Source organism: Gasterosteus aculeatus, chromosome 9 (genome assembly GCF_964276395.1).
Source record: "Gasterosteus aculeatus chromosome 9, fGasAcu3.hap1.1, whole genome shotgun sequence".
NCBI lineage: Eukaryota > Metazoa > Chordata > Actinopteri > Perciformes > Gasterosteidae > Gasterosteus > Gasterosteus aculeatus.
The window spans coordinates 8,690,446-8,698,557 of NC_135696.1; the positions used below are offsets into that span (position 1 = coordinate 8,690,446).

General features: G+C 42.7%; 1 pseudogene across 1 annotated transcript; it reads right to left on the bottom strand.

The window, feature by feature from the left end:
* Positions 1 to 149: 149 nt before the first annotated feature.
* Positions 150 to 6,096, bottom strand: LOC144383337 (complement C3-like; annotated as a pseudogene). Its single transcript, XR_013450694.1, has 9 exons — positions 5,797 to 6,096; positions 4,225 to 4,420; positions 3,915 to 4,077; positions 3,677 to 3,771; positions 3,313 to 3,401; positions 2,003 to 2,085; positions 1,804 to 1,894; positions 1,524 to 1,626; positions 150 to 304 (listed from the first exon to the last, which is right to left on the bottom strand). The product of XR_013450694.1 is annotated as a complement C3-like (transcript).
* Between the last annotated feature and the right edge of the window lie 2,016 nt (positions 6,097 to 8,112).

Here is an 8,112-nt window from a genome sequence, read left to right on the forward strand (position 1 = left end):
TTTAATCCATATTTTGCTCAATTCCTTCATTAAAGATGAATTAAACATGCTCTTCCTGGTTCTGGAAACACAACTTCTTCTTTCTTCTAATAAATCGCTCCCTTCCATTTTTTGTAAGTTGCCTGGAGGTGCCAAGTCATAATCCACACATTTGCGGTCAACCATGTAAATGTAAATAAGTACTTCACCATAACATCAAAGGACATTCCAGGTTTGAAATATTTGGGAGTTTTCTTGAAGAGAATGGTGTAAGGTGATTGGACAATCTGGATGCTTCTTAACTCTGCCTCCACCATTTCACCACCTGTGTGTTGATTCAAACACACAAACGCATTCACACAAAAACTTATACGAGGTCATTTTATTTTCACCTACTGATACAAAAATTATCATTTAAAAAAAAATGATTTCAGGAAAACAAATAATGACCCAGTTATTTTACCCAAAAGTGTTGAACTGGTGTGCAGCGCCCAGTGGAATGAATGTAGCTATCCGGGCTGGTTTGACTAGTGAACAGTGTTTATTTTCTATTCACATCTCGTTCTTGTTTGAGGAACTGTTACGTTCCCCAGTTTCTGTGTTTGGTGGCTTTGTTTTGTGCCTTGATAGGTGATTGATTCCAGGAGCAGCAGTCCCCAGACTGGAGATCTGGCCCCACCCACTCGTCAGTGGCTGCACCTGGATTCCTTCCCTCGCAACACATAAAGTGGTGCCATTTTTGTTAGGAAGCTCTCGCTCGTTGGGTGTGACTTGGAGTCTCTGTTAAATCTTGTTCTGTGTGCTTGTGAAATTTGTCATTTGTGTTTAATCCTGTTTTTTTTGTCTTTTGTTCCCAGGGAAAAGGGGAAGCACCTTGGGAGTGCGTAGGCAAGCTGCCCATGGGTCTACACCACCCGTAGTCATCCTCCTGTCTAGAAACACTAGGCAAGACCTGGGCGGACCACCCCCTGTATTTGGTTAGTGAGCCTTGCTAGTGCTCAAGCTAGGTTAGGGGGGGGGGGTTTCAGGTCAGATAGGCAAGAGGGACTATTTTGTTTTGTTCATTGTTTTGGTTCCGCCCAGCCCCTTTTCCCAAGCAACCCATATTTATATATATATTAATAAACATTCCTTTTTACGGGTCGCCAGCAGGGCTACACAGAGACACACAACCATTCACATTCACACATCTACGGGCAATTTAAAGTCCCCAATTGACCTGATCCCCAGAGCATGTCTTTGGAATGTGGGAGGAAGCCAGAGAACCCGGAGAGAACCCACGCAGACACGGGGAGAACATGCAGACTCCACACAGAAAGGCCACTGGGGGGAATCGAACCCAGGACCTTCTTGCTGTGAGGCGACAGTGCTAACCACCACGCCACCGTGCCGCCCTGGTTTATTTATGAAATATCCTAAATAAATAATGTACATTCATAGAATTGTAGCAACTCAGCTGAAACCACTGCAGATGTAGTAATAACAGAAAATTGTAGTCTTGTAAAACATAAAGTAAATACAGCAAAGTGTTAGAAGGGGCTCACCGGCACTCTCTGAAGAGAGCTTGGGAAGCTTTGCTTTTGATCCTCTTGAATGACCCCAAATACCACGTAGGCGGTCCCATCCACCCATTCATCAAACAGATACCTAAAGCCACAAGACAGGCACGTGTTAAGGCCCACAATGACGCAACACAGAAAACACTAACAGACCAACATAAATCAGACTAAACCAAAAGCTGCAAACAACCTCTACTTCCTTCTGCAATTCATTTACCAATCAAACCTGGTTTCTCCACCACAAAAACAAATAACCTTCACATACTTAGCCTCGATGTTGAACTGTGAACTGTTCACTGTCTACGTAGAAGAAGGAACTCGTATAGGTTTCAGTTTAACCTCAAAACTGGGCAGCACTGCAAAATGGAAAAATATATATTTTGTGTCTAATTAGGTCAAAAAATGTGTTAATGTAGCAGGTTCATGTCGGTCTAAAATACACATGCAGGTAATGAAGGACTCACCGTATTCTTTGACCTCAATCTCTGCAGAATAGCTTTGCTGTGGGTTGCTGTTGAACCTTGTCACCACCTTCCACAGTCCAGGACTGCGTACACACACACACACACACACAGAAACAGAAATATAAGAAATGAAAAAATATATATTATTGCATAGAGGTGACACTGATCTTTAAAATAGAATAATTGAAGTTTTCAGGAGACTTTGCCATGGATGGAAAGGGTGGGCACCTTGTATTTAATATTTTTATAGGCTCAGTTTGAACAATGATTTTAGACAGGTCTAGTTCATCGTAGCGGTTTGCCTGCTGTCTCATTTGGTAATATAATACATCGTAATACAATTGATATGCATGTTGGGCAAAACGCAGCCAGATCTTTCTTTGGTGAAGACAAGCTGGGCAAATCTTCCATACGAGCTTCATAGAGAGAAAGTGTCATGTCCAAGAAGCGGTGCTAATCAGGTTGTCCCGTGTCTCTGTTGTCTGGTGATTTATTTTGAAAACTAACCTTCCTCTCAGGCAACTTGCCCCTTCCCCCTGTGTGCTGGTCCGATTGTCTGCTCTGCCCTTTATTGTTTCCACTTGTGTCCTCAACCTGTGTGTATATATTGTCTGCGTCTCCCTTTGTCCTGTTCCAGTTCGTCTTGTCCCAGTTAAAGAGAACCTGCTCTTTGTCATGTGCTTTGTCAAGTCTTGCTACGTTGTTTTGGACTTTGTTCAGGCTCGCTTTCTGCTCATTCCTTTGTCAGCCTAGCGTTTATTTTCTAAATCCTTTTTTGTCCTTTTTTTCCTCTGCTGACAGTGATTTTCATTTGTTTCCTTTTGTAAATAAAGTTTGATTTTGAACCTCGTCTGGGGAGTCATGCATTTGGGTTCAGGGCCATTGTCCGATCGTGACAGAAAGTGCAGTAACGAGTCAGCACAGAAGACTTACCAACCAAGTTGAATCACAGCCAGGCTCGTAAAACAAGCAAATGGAATTACTTTCACGCAACTAATTCCTCCAGCTGAGCTTAACTATCATTCATAAATTCATCAGATCGCCTTAATTGGCTCAAATGAAAAGTATCAATATTCAGTGTCTCCATACTGACACTGACTTACGTACGTAGGTGCTGTCCAAAAACTAAATGAAAAGTAGTTTAAAAAAATGCAACATAGACAACATATAGATTAATAATAATATATCAAATCTAGCTTACTTTCCATGATGCTAAATTATTTGGTTTCAATATTTTCTGATGTAATACACCACTTAACAATACAATGTCAAAGAATGAAATGTGGAAAATAAATAAATACAGCACTAACCTAGCAATTTCAGGAAGTTGGTAAAATCCAGAGTGGATTCCGGATATTAAACCGACTGGATCACGTGGTACAATGACACCTTCGGGGGTCTAAACATTTTCAAAAGGCATCAGCATTAGGTTACAAATTCAGTTAATAAATTCATGCCAATGTTTGTGTACGTCTCATCTCTAAAACCCCTTATCTATGTCAACATGTGTTGTCCATAGACTGAATGATGTTGACCCTTTTTTCAGCTATTTCACTGATAAGTGAAAGATGTCGATTCCCCACTAGAGGGAGACATGCATTGTTTTGTAGTGCCAGTCACAGTGACTCTATGATATCACATTTAATTATGTGCTCGTTGATAAATCAGAAATACCATAATTTCGATGGAATTAGAAACTTGAGGTTGGTTTTGAGCATCCGCCCCCACTGGCTCCATACGAGGCGTCACAGCAAACATCCTGTAAAGAACTGACACAGAGCCTCTTTCTATTTAGGGTCATGTAACTGATTTGAACCTAATTTAAGGTAAAATCATTCATATTGACATAAATGCACTCAAAGACATTCTCACCAGTCGGTGTGTCGTAGCATTGATGTAGATTGAAACTCACTTTTGTCTTTTGGGGTGTAGAGGGTCTTATCAGTCTGTATGAAGATGTACCCAGACTGGAAGGACAGCATGACCACTTTCTCCAGCACTTGGTCAGGAAACTGAGCTTTTAGGTACACATAGTGCTTCGTGCTGGCCTCCCTACTGAAGTCTCCAGCAGGGATCTGAAATCAGTATAAAGAGACACCAATAGTGCATCAGAAGCAGGGTGAGAGGGTCTAAATCATGATCGCTTCTGGATTTCTTTATTAAACATTTGTGGCTACGAAAATGTTGCCAACACAGTGACCGTCTCAGAATATTCAAATTACCGTTATTCGTCCAAGCTGCTGGAAATGATTACCAGCATTAAGTGTCACAGCTGTGTTGGCCAGCTCTTTGTCTTTGGTTGGATGGCTCCACACGCTGATGATGACGTTGATGTCTCCTCCAGTGCAGTCTTGACACTCCACAAAGATTTGTTCTGCTGTACCTACACGCAACAAGTTGGGGGCTGACATCACCTTCCTGCAGCGGTGAGAGGAAGAGAGAGTGACAAAGTGCAGATCTCTGCCTGTTGCGTCTCCCCTTCCCTCCAAAACAAAGTCTCACTGAACGGTCCTTCTAGGCTCCCTGAGAATCACGATGGGGTCAAAGATAAGAGCAGAAGGGGACTTATTCAGTCATGTATAGATCCTGACTTTATGGGATCGTAACATCTAACGTGTGGTATGGAAGATGTTCCCATTGAGGACTAGATAAAGAAATGACTGTATTTACATTTATAAATGAGCACAAACCTTATTAGGCTGATGGGTCCAGTGTGTGTGAGATTTGCTGGACGCACAAACTGGTAGAAACTCACATGCACACGAGACAGAACACATGATGTCCCACAGGCTTACGTCAGGTGGAGATAATGATGGATTTGTGGTGATTATGATTTTCGGGCCTTTATTTAGTGTTGTATATTTTGATCCTGGGTGCTGGCTGGCGCTGCTGTGTTTTCAGGCTGGGTGGGGCGACCAAGAGGAGTGCTCTCACTACCCGCACCTGTGGCCAATCAGCAATCTGACACGAATTATAGCCTGCTGTCTCCCAGGCCTCCTCATCGGATCATTACTTCTCATCGACGCGACTCTACGCCACACACCAGCACGCTTACGCAGCCTTCGCTCCGGATCCTGCACTCGCGACCTTCTCCTCACGAGCCTCTTAAGAAATTAAGATTTTCGTTTGTTGACCACAAGACTTTGTCCCCGGTTCTGCTTTTGGATCCTGTCCTCATCCCCCATAACAGGATTGTTGTCACCATTTAAACACAATTACAGGTTTGCCTATTTGTCCAAACATTGCGAGAGTGGATCTGCCAGAGGAGTCGTTCCCAACCTTTCTCGTGTTCGACCCCTGACTTGTGAAAAGCCTCATTGCGGGAATCTTTGTGAGATTTAGGATTTGTGTTTCTTCATTTCACAAGAAAAAAGTCAGAATAAATAAACAGTTTTGTCTAACAGAAATATTTTCTATCTTCTAACCTCAGATTTATCCTGATTCCAAAACCTCTGTCTCAAATGATGTGAGTAAAAGTTCAAATTCACCAAAATCAGAGGATCCCGACTGCAGTGACTTCACCCCCAATGAGTAACCTATTGATTACTTAGATGAAGATGCAGCACTGGACAAACATTCATGGCTACAGACTCTGGCTCTGTCTGGCAGAAGAGACTGTTGTGCCAACTCTGAACCACATTCAGGGTCAGCTGACTGGCCTCATTTGAGAGTTTACATGACCTTGTGACACAAAGGACAAACTGGACCGTAGCTTCTCATTAAGTGAGACACGAGTCTCTTACTCACTGGAGTGATATATTTGTATAAACACTTTTTAAATTGAATTTAAATGCAATGGAGCTCCATTAGCCAGGCAAGTGAGGAGGGTCGAGGCCACAGAGGCCACCAGCCACCACATCGTCCTACTCATCCTCCTGACTGATCTGCAGTGAATGAAGGCTGTCACTCGCCTTTTATCCTCCGTCCACCCTCCTCCTGCACCTCCGCCTTACCTGACCGAGGGTTTCTGCACACACATATGAACTTATACCCACATTAACATTGTTATCATTTACCAGCAGCGATTGAGAAACTGTTGAGCTTGGAGAGAGTTTATCTCTGCTCTGAGGACAAAGATGAACAACACAAAATAACTTTGAGAATGAACAGTTCACGGCAACGTTACAAAAAACAGCTTAAAATCTTTTCTACAGGGACATTTTTTGTTCATTTTAAATCTCGTTGTGGACCTGATAAATCAGCATATTTACCCCAAAACAAACAAACATATTGAATTGGCAAACAGACAACTAATCAGGTGAGAGCTGTGTTGAGTAATTTCTCGGAAATTTTTGTTTAGGTTTCAACAGCAGAGACTTTTCTACAGTGACGATCTAATCAAAATCATTACTGGCTATAATTTTATTCAAATAGGCTGAATAATCTGAATGTCGCAAATGTAGATTTATTTAAACATTGATCACATTATTTGGTAAAACTTGCTGTTCATTGTCCACCAGGTAACCACATAATAATTTTGTTCTGGCCTGGGAAATCTATTATACTCTTTCCACACCTCCTAAAAAAGGATTTTATTTTTCAAACGCTGTGTAACTCGTGCTTAAAATCTGGATAACTTATTTTCTTGTAACCTTTGACAAACCCTTCGGCAGCCACACAGTGTGTTTGCTCTGCGTGTCCAGAGTTCAATTATTTGGACATGGAGAAAGTTTATTTGGATGGTCATAATGAAAGTAGGTGACTCCAGGTTGCCCTCTGCTGATAAACTACAGCCTCTTTTATTTCCACAGTGTTCTGGTGGCATAAAAGAATGAGAAAAAAGCGCGATAGAAATAGAGTCCAAGATGGAGAGAGAGGGAGAGATATCCGGATCGGTTTCTGATTGGCGCAAACGTGGCCCGTGACTGGGCTCATCTGCATATGGACAGGTAGGTGAGCAGGTGAGAGTATAGGTCAGCTATGCCGCAATCACACGACCCCTGACCAGATTAAGAGTTTAGGTGCTTCGTCCGAGCATCTTGCTTTGAACCAAAAGTTACATCCAGGACACTTCCACTCCATGGAATTGATCAAAAACAGGCTTATCCTGCATACAGGGTCACTGGAGTCAAAGTATTACTTCATTAACAACGGTGAAATATAAATCAGTCATGCAAACGGTTATTAACATGATCTGCGTTTCTCGACCATTGTTACGTCCCCAGAAATCTGGGTTCGTATAATGTTTCCAATTAGGGGATTACGTGTGTGTGTGTGTGTGTGTGGGTGTGTTGGTTTTCCAGATAGGATTGGGACCCGGAGCTTCACCCCTCTCGTCATTGGTTGCAGCTGGCTGGGCTCTTTAAAAAGCCCAGTTTTGGACCAGTTCGGGGGGATGCTCGCTGCATATTCACACATGTTGCTTTTGGTTTGTACCCTGTGTGAGGAGATATCAGTTGTGTTTAGTGTTCGATAACTTGTGTTCCTTTTGGAAACGTGTAGCAGCAGAAGAGAGCAACTGTTTGGGTCATTTGACTAATTATTTGTTTTCTCTTTTGTTCACAGGGAGTGGGGAGTAGATTTAGAGCTACCCCGGGGATACATCACCCGTAGGTTTACTTCTGTCTAGAAACACCAGTTTAGACCTGAGCGGACCACCACCTGTAAGTTTGGTTAGGGCGCCTTGACCGTGTGCCAGGTAGAGTGCTTTTCGATTGGGGGGGGTTAGTACAGGTTAGGGGTGGGGACCTTTTTGTTTATTTCTTTGTTTTGGTCCTGCCAGCCCTCCCCATTTCCCAGAAAGTTATTGTTTATTTATGTGTATTTATTTTGTTTAGATAAAAGCGTTATACTATATTTTGTGTTTGTCCTTTTCTCGCACCGCGACTCCATACCCCTTTTGCTGGCACCGGTGGGCCGGAGCAGTGGGTTGTCATGTTCCCCTCCCTTTTGGGAGCTGGAACGTAACAACCATGATAGTTATTTGTCGTGAACGGCCAAATGTTACTTCACTATTTAAATATTGCCGCCACAAGGAATTGTGGTATTGAATTATCTTCTTTCGTAAAGCATGGTCCAGTGGTTCTTATGCTAAAGGACTCTTCAGCAGGTGGCCGGATTTGTTTATACAAGTTGTCAAATTGCGCAGCAGCCGGAGCTACATGTCTTGT